We start from the raw sequence: 13933 nt of genomic DNA, 5'->3' as shown, positions 1-13933 counted from the left end.
CCATCTTGTTTCCTGCCTTTCTGTTTGCATGCTGACACAAAAACAGTGCCGTCCACCACCCAAAAAGTCTTAAATGCAAACCTGATGTGGCCAAAAGGAGCAGACCAGAGGAGGTTTTCCACAGCCATAAAAATACATGCCCTTTACAGCCGTACGCCATCAAAATTACATCGTCTTTGTTCTCTTCTTGTATTAACTGTGGACACTTTGTGCGTGTCAGTTTGGACAGGGAACTTGACATTCATGACACACACGCGTGCACAAACACACACAAGGTGCACCGAGAGGAGAAAAATGAGAAGCAGAGAAAGAAGGTCATTAAAATTTCAGGGCGACATTGGAGAGGAGAGAGGAGCGAGCGGCCGCGGCAGCAGAGGCGCAGGCCTCCCCGGCAACTGGCCTCATCAGTATGAAAATGAGCCTGCTGTTACCGTGGCTGCCGTACGGTTGCCATGACACTTTGGTTGCCTTGAGGACATGGAGCTACAGGGCAGCACACGAGTGTAAGCATGAGTGTGAAGAACTTTCGGCTGCTGTCTTTTAATTTAAGTCGTCTTCTGCCAGCCCGAAGTGCTGACTGTAACAGTGAAAACAGAAAAGTCAACAAACGTGACAAATGCAGTATACGCATTATTTACAAACAGACAAAAACCTGAATTGTCAAGGACTCTAGATAGTTAGAAAAGTTACAGGAATTTAGATATTAATTAAATGTCTTTTTATATTTACAGGGATACACACCTGGGACTCTGAGGACGTACATTTCTTTTATTTTACACCTTGTTTTGTTTTGGTCTATGCCATCCAGGGACCAGGTTAGGAATAAGCGTTCAAACACTAATGACTAATGCTGAAATCTAATGCGTCTCATACTTGGTGAAATCGTACAATTCTGGGACTCCACCCATTAAAACCACTGAGCACCTCTAATTGAAATTTAGCTCATTTCACCATGCCCACCTCTAAATTTCCCAGTGCACTCCCAGTCTTCCTGCTAATAAAGTGTGGCTGTGTGGCGCTTTAAACCAGACAACCTCTGTGCCAAACTGACCCAACTTCAATGTCAGGGCCAATCGCTGGCGATTTGACTAATACACTGAGACAAAACCACACTAGGAGCATAAGCATTGCTTTGCACTGAACTTTGCACCCTGAATTCTTCCAGGTTAGTCCATCAGCACCAAGATTTACTTTAACCTCATGAAAAACCTTTGGCCAAACCATCACATACAATTATTTCATCATGCAGTGGGAAACACTGATGAAAAACAGCATCTTTTACACCACATGAGCAAAACCACTGCTGACCACATTGCTTTTAGCAAGATTTGGTTTTGGTCACAGATTTGGCTACCTGTGACCGTTTTCTATTCTAAATTTGAAGAGATGCATAAAGCTTAAACGTTTTGATCCATAGACATTCAGCTTTCTGTTTCAGGATTTAGTTTTTCTTCATATCAGCTTTGGCACTCGACTTCCCTGCCACTTATAGCAGGGATCATCACACATCAGCTCCTTGTTTCAGTGTCGAAAGAGGCTTTTTCTAGCCCTCTAGCAACTGTTCAGAAAATCCCCTACCAAAAAAAGTACTGCTTTGCAAAAATTGTAATTGTAATTGTTGTTGAGCTAACTGCAGAACAAACGTTTCGCAAGAAATAAAAAAGGGCTTACTTCTAACATTATTTCTGAAAATCCCTGAATCCCCCCAAAACAAGGTATTGAAAACATCATCATTAGTGTAATAACACAAAGTATAAATAACGCGCTTTTTACATCGAAGCCATTAGCCAGCTAACCTCTCCATGCAACATTTATTTAGCATCCAAGTCAACTTTTTATTCAGTCCACTGACTCTCTCTGGGTTTTTGTACAAGACATGATATATGCTACATACAGTGCAGAATAGCGCAGGACAGTCTTATGTCTCATCGCTGTTTTGCCCAATTTGTGTGTGAACAAGCTGTGCAACACAATGCAGTTTACACAACCACCACCAACATTAATACAATTGATTGGAATTGGAATCACTGATCTTCCATCACATATGCATTGATAAACAACAGCAAACATGTTAGACATGCTGACAATTTGTAATCCATCCATCCCCCTTACAGTAGTGCAGCACTTACAACTTAGACAACTGCATCATAAATGCAATAAAGTTTCAGTGCTATATTCTGCAACTTTTAGTGTGGCTGTATCTAATAATATTCAATATTCTCTGCATCATCAAATAAGAAATTTAGTTCAAAAATGGCTCAATGAAGAAGAACATTAAAGTGTTCTGCCTCAGTCTCCTGGATACAGAGTTGATAATATAAGCACTATGGGGAACACTATAAAGAAGCCAGCGTGGCTCTTAAAAGAGCTCTCTCTGATCGGTGGAGAGAAGCACCGAATTCCAAGTTTTTTACATGATCATAAAGAAGTTATGTAATAATAATAATAATATTTTAAAAGAGAACATTCTAATGTGTCATTTTGACATTGCAGAAAAACTCTTCTATAAAATGGTGCAAACCTATGATCTAATCCTCCACTGAATATTTGCCAAAACCATGCAGCCTTGTTCATGTGCGCATTAGAAAGAAAACACACAAAAACCAGAGCAAAAAACCCAGCAGGCAGAGAAACAATAGCACCTCAGAGCGCCTAGTCCTAATACTATTCAACACTTATCAGGAGATGAGGAAGTGAGGCAGGGGGACATCAGAGGGGGGAGAGGAGTCGCTATCTGGGGAAGACCAAATGAGATCCACATTCATCACAGCACACGCTGTTTTATTTCATTAGAGGAACAAAATGAGAGACATTTATAAAAGACAAAGTGTGCCGGGAAGAATGTATTAACAACATCATATTATTCATTCATGGCAACTCCCATGGGCTAATGTGCATAGATGGATTTGCCAGTTGTCGTCAAATAACATCAACACAATAGAAAGTTTACTAGTGAAACATGGATAACGCCATCTGCTGATGAACTTTCTGTGAAATGACTGAAAGCTTCAAAAGAGATGATGGGAAGAGACGTGCAATTAAAAAAAAAGGAAGTACTCGCTGTAAAGAAAAAAAAACAAAAAAAAATCGTTTTTCTCAGACAATTTTGGCGACAACTTGATTCGACCGGTTTAATGGAACAAATTTTTTTTTTACTTCGGCATCCTTTTCAGAAGTCCAGCTGGAGACACTCTGAGAGGCATCGCCACACTTTGCAAACCACACAATCAAGACGTCGCCCATTCCCGTTGCTGGGAGGGGGCCGAGCGAGCAAAGCAAAGGATAGAAGCATTAATAATTCAGGGTCGAGTTGGGGGGTTAATGGCTAGCAGGCAGACAGGCAGGTACGAGGGCCGGCGGCCGATGTGTTTTCCAGCCGAGTCATTGCTTGTTTCCTGGATGTGGAAAAGTAGAGGCAGGCAGGCAGGCAGTTTTCAGGCCCGGGGGCTCATTAAAGATTAATAGGAGAATCCATTGGGGTCTGTCCTTTCTATCTCTCAGACTAAATGAAGTGGTCTGCACCTGGTGTGGAGGGAGACTGAGTGGAGTATTGCTGCACTTTAATGAAGTGTTGCCCACTCCCCTGTCCTGCCACTTTGACCATACTGTCACTTACGAACTGATGCGAATGCACACATAAACACACACGCAGACAGATAGAGGAGTGAGTGTTATTTGCAGAAACGAGTACAACTTTCTGAAGACGCTAACACAAATCTGCAGAGACGTGGCAGAAATGTTAAATGTGACGGTGAAGCGTAAATGTTTAAAATCAGTAACAACCGTAGTTACAGTCATTTGTGGCATCGTACCTGGATCCTTTCATTTCTTTGAAACTCGCATTAAAATTTTAAAATCCCGATCCATTTAAATATGAATGATCGTGTCTCCGGAGTACGGAAAGTTTTTGATCATTAGGTTTGATGTTAAAGCTTCCCATCATAGTGACAACCTCTGAGAAAGACTTCACAGGAAGTGCTTTGAACTGGTGCAGCGGTGAGAAGCGTTGATTTGCTTTGTCAAGCTGACTGTTAGCAGTGCCAATTAAGTCAAGTCAAAGTTTTAAAAAAAGAAAAAAAAGAATCATACAAAGTGGCGCCTCACATAAAAATCAATCTTTGCAAAATGCTGCATTTTTAAAATCAGTAAAAATAAACAGCCGGTTCAGGAATAATGAAATTGCCTTTATGATGGCCTTTAGCAAAGTATAAATAAAGCTTTATTGTTCTTGGCAATTTATTTTTTAGATTTTAAAAACAGAATAAGACTATATCAGGCTGCCTGTGTTCAGTTGCAACCGCTGGTCAACATCCATGACCTGTCAACTTAGGTGGTCTTATATGATTAGTGTTACATACTGGCTACTGTGCAGCAAATATGCAGTTTTAAACAGTAAAATTCAAAAGGGCACTCCTTAAAATCTCAAAAGCCAACGATAAAAATATAAATATATCACAAAATATCATCAAAATATAGCACCTTTTTATTTTCAGTTTCATTATGATACGAGGTCTAAATCTTTACTTTTAAAAACACTTACAAATGAATGGTGCTCATTAATATGTGATTGCCTCTGTTTTATTTCAAAATGTCATAGATACATGCAGTTATATTGCACAGTCCTATTACTTCGATGAACATTCCTTTTCAAGATAACCAATGCTACATTAAAACACAAGCACACAAACATTTATCTGTGTTAACTGGTATCTGTGTCCTCTCCAGCAGAACTCCATATGTTCCCAACCGGATGAAACACTGAACTAAAGACTATAAATTAGCCTTAACCTTTAACCTCTAACCTGAAAGCCACCACACACCATCTGTGGCTGACAGACAGATGAAAGTTAAAGGTGGACTTCAAATAAAGCTCCAGACCATCTTTGCAGCATTCGGTCTTCTGTGAGCTCAACACAGCTGCTGTAAGCTTTTAAGCTCTTTTTCCCCTCATGGAAAAATCCTGTAACGTTGGAGATAATGATGTGATAGACTTTAAAACAGAGAACTGGTTTGTTAGCATTAGCACTTTGCCTAAAATAACTCAAGCAGAGCAACTCATACACAAGGTGAAAGTGCTTCAATAGAATGAGAATCTTTCCTTAAAGACAGACAATAACAACAACACCACAAAACCACTAATAGTTTCTGGGGCCGTGGCTGTGTGACCCTTTCAGGAGGAAATAAAAACAACAACAACAAAAAACATCTACTCAATTTCTGGGTGAGTTAGACAACAAATACAGACAGCTTCAGATTTTCACCAGAACATTTACTGAAAGCACTCAAAAGGTTCATTAGAGGCCACCTGAATGAACTCACACATTTCATCACGTCAAGGGATGTAATGATCAAACATGGCTGCACATGACCTTCGATGTCTTATTCACATTCTGGCAGAGAGGAGGCAAACATCCAGCTGAGAGGATAAAAATAGCAAATAGTAAAAGAACACTAGCTCATCTCAAGTTCAGCATTACTAGCTTTAAACATTTGATGCAGGATCAAATAAACTCGTGTCCCTGATAAGTTTGATATTGTGCTGCACACAGTCCAATCCATCCCGACACAGAGACGTATAATGAATGCTGATGCTTGTCTCCGTGCAAGACCACAATGCATCATTAAAAGCAAGCTTTCAATTACAGATCCCTGCACTAATTCAATTAGTCTCCTTTGAAGACACTTTGATAATGGGATCCAGACGGGCGGACGGCATCGTCAATAACTCGAGGATTTATTGAGCCAAGGGGACGTTATCGGAGTTTATATCATCCCGGCAGCCTGTCGCGGTGCTACACAAGGAGAGGAGAACGCTACGTGTTCACGTGAATTGTGTGGTTTTGCATGAAGGGCATATTGAAAAATATATAGAAGATTTCAAAAGATAACGTGCAATTTTGAATGCATTTCACTTTCAAGGACTTTACTTTATCTTTAGTGTATGCATCTTTGTGGTGTCACTTCTCTTAAATCCTGGCACAGAGAAGGATTTGAATATTTTTCTTGCTCTTAAATGAGTCCTAAACAATTTGCTGTAAGAGTTTCCCGTATTGTGACATGGCTGAACAGTTCCTCCAGTGTAAGGGGAGGAAATGTTCCCTTGTTCTAGTGAGTGGTGCTTGTTAAAAATGGAATAACAATATTTTATTGTGTTTCTGTATTGAATTACAATGAGTGTTAACTTAACTGGTCCTCCTCAACTTTTAAAAGCTTGTTTTGCCTGATCGTTTAAACATAATATGAACAAAGACGACCTTAACTTCAATCATTTGAGTTCCTTTGGTCTCAGCCCATTTCAGTTGCTTTGGGACCATTAAACCGGTTTATGGCGTCATGCTATCTGCCCATAGGTTAATGTTGCCATTGGGAGGTCACCCAGTGGTTTTTGAAGTCCTGCTTTGAAGCCTCGGTTTAGTGTGTGCATCTTTTTTTGTTTTGTTTTTTTACAGCCTGGGTGGAGGGCAAAGTGCATCGATACACTGTATTGGTCTAACATACAGAAAACAGATACCAGCTCATTTCTGCTGAGCAGCATACAAATGAAATCCTGTATGTTCTATTTTTGGTGGACTTGCTCAGGCTTTTGTCAGATAATTGCATTAAATGTATCCTATAACACCAACACCACAAGCATGGCTGTTTGCCCAGTACAGTGATTCTAATTAGCCGAGCAGAACGGTAGCCGCATGCGTTAGCATCCACCTGTCAGTTACAGCAACCATGACATATATAATGCAAACTTTCTATAGCCAGCGATGTTTTTGTATCAAACTGTAACATGTTTATTTTATTTCTGCTCTTGTGAGTCTACGTGGACCTTCTTGGTTTTGTAGCCTTAGTCAGGTTTACAGTGTTATCCAACACTATTAGGATGAACTAGACCACATATAGTAAACCAGGCCCCACATTAAAGTTCAGGGTTCAGCGTTAATAAGATGAAATCGGCTGCATTTCTTTGGTCACGTCTGTTATCTCTGGGTTCTGTGTCTGCAGCGCCAGGCTGGCATGGATCGTTTCCCCCGGCTCAGGATTATTTCGCAGTGACTCAGTCCCAGCCAGCTTTCCTTTGTTGCCAAACATCCCCATCAGTTTGATTGATCTGCGTAGTTCTCTCACCGGCCCCTGTGAAAGCGTTAACTTCTATTCAATAGCAACAACACGTCCATTCACCAGATGTGGGCACATTATCTTCAACCCATCCTTGCACTGCCACAGCTTTACGATGGTCCCATCTTCAAACTGTTGGGTTTCAGGCGTGGTTGGACTGGTGGCAGCCGTACTACAGATTCCAGCTCAAAACTAGGAGATGCAGAGACCGTTATTCCTCAAGAAAATTCCTTATGCAGGAAAATTCTGTGCCGGTTACAGTGCCATCACTCCCAATCCACAGTCACCTTCTTTGAAATCATCTCCCTCCCTCTTAATGCCTCTTTCTAAAGGCCTGCTGATACAGCGCACTTCCAAAACACTCTCTTGTGAAGGTCGTTTGCACAGTCTCTGATTGTGACCCTTATCAAAGAAGCTACTTTTCCTTCTTTCAATGCAAATATAATTCTTTCTTTGAATGTAGAGGTCATCCTCATCAACTCTCCATATCTGATGTCTCCCGATGAGCCCGATGAGGAGGAGTGTGTTTGACGGGCTAAATGATTTCTCAAGGCCAATCTGCAGAATAGTCACTCTTCTCATTTCTTCTCTATATTTGATGGTTTCAGGTAAAATTATCCTGTGTGTTTTCTTCTGATTTATACACGTCTCACAGGGCTGGATTGTAAGCCCTTTATTTAGACCGGTAAATAAAACATTAAAAAACTCATCCCCTCCTTGATCTTACTTGATCCTCCAGAAGAGTGTGTAAATGTTTATATTTTCCATTTTAATGTGTTCAGCTTTCCTGATGGTAGGATATTTTTTATAATGTATTTTTTTCGATGTCCTCCCTCTGCTGCGCTCTTGTAACCTCGAGATAGTCATAACATTTTTATAACTTTGCAGACTTTTAACTTTAACTCTTTTGAACAAAAGTATTGTGTTAACTCTTTCGGTTATTCCATTACTGCCAGTCCCTAACAGCTCTAGGTCCCCATGGTTCTGGTGAAAGGCCTTTGCAGAACAGTGGAGACTATGGTGACTGTGATTTTCTAGGTAAATGTACAAAATCACATTCCAGAAAAGTTTAGGTGTCTTTGAAGGCCAAAAAAAATGCTGACAGTAACGGCACGTCCTTTCCTCGGCCCCGTCTCCACACATACAGCACTGTTTCTGCGACACTCATGTACCTCATGGAACTACAGGAGGCAGCAGTAATATCGGCGCGCACAAAATGAGACTTCCAGCACTTCCTAAATTACCGCAGAGCCGCTGTAGCAATCCACTTAATTCAACTGCAATTTCTCCGATCCAATTCAATCAAAGTGGCTGGGGTTGGTGGAGGGGTATCAGCGCACCAAAATATGCAATGCAATTTACTCAAACTTAATAGACAATGGAGGCCTCATCAGGAATCAAAGCAATTTCAAAACTCACATTTTAGAAGAGCTCAGTCAGTCTCGTTTGAAGTAAATTTGTGGGTTGTGTTAAAAACGCTCGTATTGTGAGTCTGACTGAAGACGCGGAGGAGGGCAAAGGGGAGGGTTTCCCTTTTAAGCCAACTTTATTCCTTTCCCAAAGTTATCAGATGTAGTCTACAAGAAAAATAAGTGAATACAAAGGTTACAGAGAGGTGTATCAGTATTCCTCCAGAGAGTGAAGGGGAGATGAAGCGAGTGATGGGACAGAGAAATGAAAAACTACAGAATAAAAGGAACAGTAGATTGAGGGAGTGACTCAAAGGATGACAGAGAGGCAGATAGCGAGACAGACAAAAACGCATTACACGAGGGACAGAGAGCCACGACAAACCTCGTTCAAAGGATGACAAATGACACTTTGAAAACTCCCAGCTATAAATCTAAGGGGATTCTGAGATCTTCTGACATTTTACACTTTCACACTTTTGGCTGTCAAAACAAAAAAGAAGCTGAAAGTTTGAGGATCTCCGGATGTGTCAATCATTCAAACGGAGTATTTAGAAATACTAAAGGAGAGTCGCACGAGTGAGCTGGAAATACCACCAGGGGGTTAACTATCTAATGTTTGCTGTGGGGGTTATACCTGCCATTGTCACTCCTGAACACATCCTGAATGGTGACGCGACATCCACTGATATGAGCCACACAGAGTGGAGGTGCGAGAAACAGGAGGAAGAGCGAATGTGTTCGACTTTAAACCATATGCATCCCATATGGAGAGTCGAAATATGTGGCAACTGGAACAGATCAAGCCTACACACGTTGCACTTACTTGCATATATAAACTTTGAAGTGCAATTCATTCCATGTAGAGAGCAAATAAAGGGGATGGGGTGCATATGCGTATGTTGCAAAAACGTGCTGCATAAAAGTAACGAGGCACGGTGCCATTGCTGAAGTTTTTGCTGTTGCGCGTGTCAGCTTCTAAAGGTTTTAACTCAGGAAGCTAATCAACATGAATGCTCAAAATAATGAGCAGCGCAAGCATGTTCAGTTGGACAGAAAAAACACAGACTGAGTCTGCTGAGGAGGGCTGCGTAATTCTTTTAAACTGACCTCCCGGGCTGATTAAGCTGCTGATTGATCTTTTAAAAGTCACGAAAGAACTGTCAACTTCAAACATACCATGATTCTTTGCATAAACAGTACATACCAGCTGATTACACTGAAGCTTTCTGAACAAGCTCTGCACTAATGCAGCATGTTCAAATCTCTGCAAGTAAGTTCAATTTCAGACAAATATCCTGACAGAGGAAGGAAGTGGCGAACACGTTTGAAGCAATATTTACTTCCTGGACATTCTAATGGTGTTAGCGCAACGAAGCGTCTTTTATGTTGGTAGTTTTCTAAAATTATTCACCTGGAGACAGAACACAGCTGGAGTGGCGAGGGTATGGGGAATGTTTTAGAGCATGAAGAGTAGATATCATTTATAACAAAATAATCAGATAATGAACCCAAGTACTTCCTGATGTTACAACGTCAACCTTTTAGCTGCCACAGTAACAAAAACCCAAACAGCGTTTTCTTTATAGAAATTTACGTCAAACTTGAAGAAGTTTTTATTCATTTGTGTGCTTTCATCAGAGGTCTTAGAGCTACCGCAGGTCTAATCTTCGTGGTGTATTCGCCATATGCCCTTACAACAGAGGTGAGCAGCATGGGCCGTGGCCAGTCACACAGCTTGTTATGTGATGCACCATTTACCAAGATGACACTCCTGATAGAGCCGCTGCAATAGAGCAAAATAACAGGTAAAGCTGACCAAACTACCCCTCTGAGAGGAAGGGAGCTATAGATAATAGTGACAAGAAACACACACACACACACACACACAGCGGTAGAGATGTCAGATTGAAAGCCATTATTCTGACTGACTCAAACTGTAATGGCTGCAGCTGAGAAGAGCGTGTCTATATAAACAAGTCAAGGGGAAAAACAAAACTTCTCTCTATCGTCTCCCTCTGGCTTTTTCCTTCCTGCAGCAATGCGTTCGGTACCTTCAGCAGAACTTCTGTAACTCTCACAGCAGCGTTGATGAGTCAAAAACTTTAGCTGAGCTATGACTGAATATAGTGCATATATAAGAGTGTTTATTCTTACTATTAAAATTCAGGGAACTGTAATTTAAATTAAGCCCCAATTTCAAAATTTGATAATTTATTTTTACATTTTAGAAAAATCCACCTAGGGCTTACAGCATGTCACACATTTGACATTTTTTGGTCTTGTCAACTGATGATTTGCATTTATTCTAAAGTTTTCTGCATGTTCTGGACCCTTTCTGGACAGAAATCAAAACTAAGCTAATTAACAAATTGAAATTCTCGTGTTTTGCAAATGAGGGCAAAATGAATTAATTTGTAGTGAACTGGCAAATCACTCTGGAGGCTAAAGCCCAGGGATGAAAAAAAGTTTCATCTATATTCACTATTACAGTTTTATTCAGATGGTTAGAAAAATGCACTTTGAACCTGCTTGCAGGTTTTGAGATCAGCTGTTTTGGATGTGTACTCGTCGTCCTTCATTTCAGGACAATCTGCTCGACTCTTCGGTGGGCAGGTTTCATTTCCAGAGCACAACAGACGTCAATAATCAGCTCCGTCCCTCTTTTGTCAGATCTCTGATTCTCCTCTGATAACAGCTGGCACCTGCTGTTGTCATCCTTCTCATCTGTCTTTGATCGTTTTATAGACCGCCGATAAACTCTGTTGCTCACGGAGCCCGTAGAGCGCTGCAGATGTACAAAACTGAGATCCTTATCTTGGATTTCAGTCTCTGCTGTATGTGTTTCTAACCCTTCCTGAACATCAACAGGCAACAGGTGGATTAAGTTTTGAGAAAGAGCTACCATCTGTCCAACCAGCGCAGGTCTCTTTTAGGTGTAATTACTTCTTGGTAGCAGGTGAGCAACATGGAATTACATGCTCGCGTGTGTGCCTGCAATGTCCTGACAGCAGCTTGCAGCCTAAGATGGAGCTCCCTTTGGGAAAACTGTGTACCCACAAGAGGGGGAGAGCTGTCTTTCATCTCTCCTCCGTCTCTCTGTTCTGGCTCTCTCCCTGCGTCCCTCCCTGCTGGAAAAGATCTGGGCTCCCACAGCTCTCTGTCATATTAAAACCAAAAGATCAAAGGTGATGAGGAGTGGAGGACCAAAGAACAGACAGAAAGAAAAGAGAAATGAGAGGAGTCAAAACAAAGGGACTGATGTGAGGACGGGATATAAAGAGCAAAGAGAAGAGGAGGATCAATAGAGAGAGATGAGGAGCGGGATCTGTGAGAACGGAAAGATGAAGTGAAATGGAAAGTTTTTTGGAGTTACGATGTGTCGCTCTAAAAAAAGCTGACGCTAATTCTACTCAACTAAACGTCTTCCTGATTGAAGCAGAGGAAGAAAAAAAGAGGAGGGGGGTGTTTAAGCAAAGAATTTGTTCAATCAACAGCAGCGGAAGCACATGTCAAATAAACAATGATGAATATGTGAGATTGGATTTCACACGTGGAGACGTTTGTAAATGAAGGACGGAGACATGCAAGTCAAACACGGGCGGTTATTCCAGGTGGCTTTGAGGCTGTAAGCGTGATGTCCTTGTCCTTCAGTCATGTGTGAAAGAAACTGTTACTGTAACCTTCTTATTATTACAACAGCAACATCACTCCTCCTCAGAGGCCTTTAGAAATACAGGAAAAAGAATAAAATGAAGCCATCTCTCTGTGTATGAATATAATTAATAAAAACAACTCCTCCCACGGAACATGAAACAACTACTACACAAAATTAACAACCACACTGCTTAAACAAGCTAGCAATAGCTGGTCACAACCAGCAGACCGTCATTTCAAGGTCACTTTGATCATGTTTGGCTAAGTACATAAACATCTGAGACTTCATTCTCACAGTTCAAGTCTGTTTAAAGTTGAAACATGAGCTGCAGAAAGGCCAGCTTTGGCTCTATGGGAACAATACAGAATTAAAAGAAATTTCTGTAAGCACATGTGAGCTGGCAATGGGACTGATAGCATTATTCCGCTTTTAACCTCATGATCATTGAGATGGATGATAAATAACTGCCAGTATGTTAACACTGCAAGCTCATGGAGATATTCCATATACTTCCTGGATCGTATTTCAACTTCTCACAGTGTAAGAAGAGCCTCCTGTTAGACATAGCCAGTCTTGTCACAATACCAGATTACTAGATATAAATGAATTTAATCTTTTGTTCACAAGTATGTGAAAGAAAGAGGAGGTGGTATGACAATTAGGTAGATATGTCCTTAGATAGTAAACATGCCATATTACTCTGTCATTAGTTACAATTGCATAACTGGCAATATGTCAGTTACTTGACACATGCCTCTTTGTTCTTATCTTTAGCTCTTAAAAATCAAACCTTTTCCTCTGTGTGCGTTTTGTTTTATATTTGTATTATTTGACTGTAAGATTCCCCCCAGATATGCACCCAGACCTGGTGACTGTGTGAAAAAGGCAAATAAAAGATTTCATCTTCATCTTATCTAGCAAAAATTAAGCCAGAATGAAGGTGCAGTGTGCGAAAAACAAAGTACACTCAATGATTTACAACTTGTAGAAGTCCCTTTAGCAGTAATAGCTTAAAGTAAGCATTTTCTGTGCTCTTTTCATATTATTAGATGAATTTTGGCTCTTTCCACAACCTTGCTTTAGTTTATTGAGATTTGTCTGCACAGCTCTGTTATGGTCCTGCCTCAACATTTCAATCAGGTTGAGGTCTGGATTTTGACTGGACCATTCACTTGATTCTGTCTTTATTCTTTTTCCCACCAGCCATTCCTGCTGTAGATCTGCTGATGTGCTTGGGATCCTTGTCCTGTTGCATGACACACTCTGTCAGACAGATTGAGTCTTTGGCATACAGAAGTGGTCACGGTCAACTCAATGACTGCAAGCCTCCCAAGTCCTCTGGCTGCAAAGCAAGCCAAAATCATTGCCCCTCCACCATTTAGCCTGACAGTTTAATGTGTGGCCGTTTGTGCTGACGTTTTCTATGCTAACTGAGGCCTGTAGAGTCTGAGATATAGTTCTTGGGTTTTTTCAGGATTTTTTGCAGGTTCTCTGAACAATGCACGGTCTGACCTTGGTGACTTGGTGAATTTGGTGGGGCATCCACTCCTGGGAAGCAGTCTCAAATGTTTTGCTCTTGCGAATAATCTCTCACACTTTAGAATGACGCACTTCAAATAGTTCTGAAATGTTCTTACAACCCTTCCCAGATTGATGGACAGCAACAATTGCTTCTTTATGATCATTGCTGATGTCACTGTGTTAACACTTGAAGGCTCCAGTCCAGCAAACTGTCAAGAGTCCTGCTTTTCTAGGTGCG

The 13933-nt window shown here is 41.0% G+C and overlaps 1 protein-coding gene across 10 annotated transcripts in view; it reads right to left on the bottom strand.

The window, feature by feature from the left end:
- The window catches only part of pard3ab (par-3 family cell polarity regulator alpha, b), a 262424-nt gene that overhangs the window by 149063 nt on the left and 99428 nt on the right, over positions 1 to 13933 (bottom strand). The gene's annotated exons all lie outside the window — the stretch shown is intronic.

The sequence above is a fragment of the Aulonocara stuartgranti genome (genome assembly GCF_965226115.1).
Source record: "Aulonocara stuartgranti genome assembly, chromosome: 18".
NCBI lineage: Eukaryota > Metazoa > Chordata > Actinopteri > Cichliformes > Cichlidae > Aulonocara > Aulonocara stuartgranti.
The sequence above is the reverse complement of the archived record's forward strand: the minus strand, read 5'-3'. Positions and strand labels throughout refer to the sequence as shown.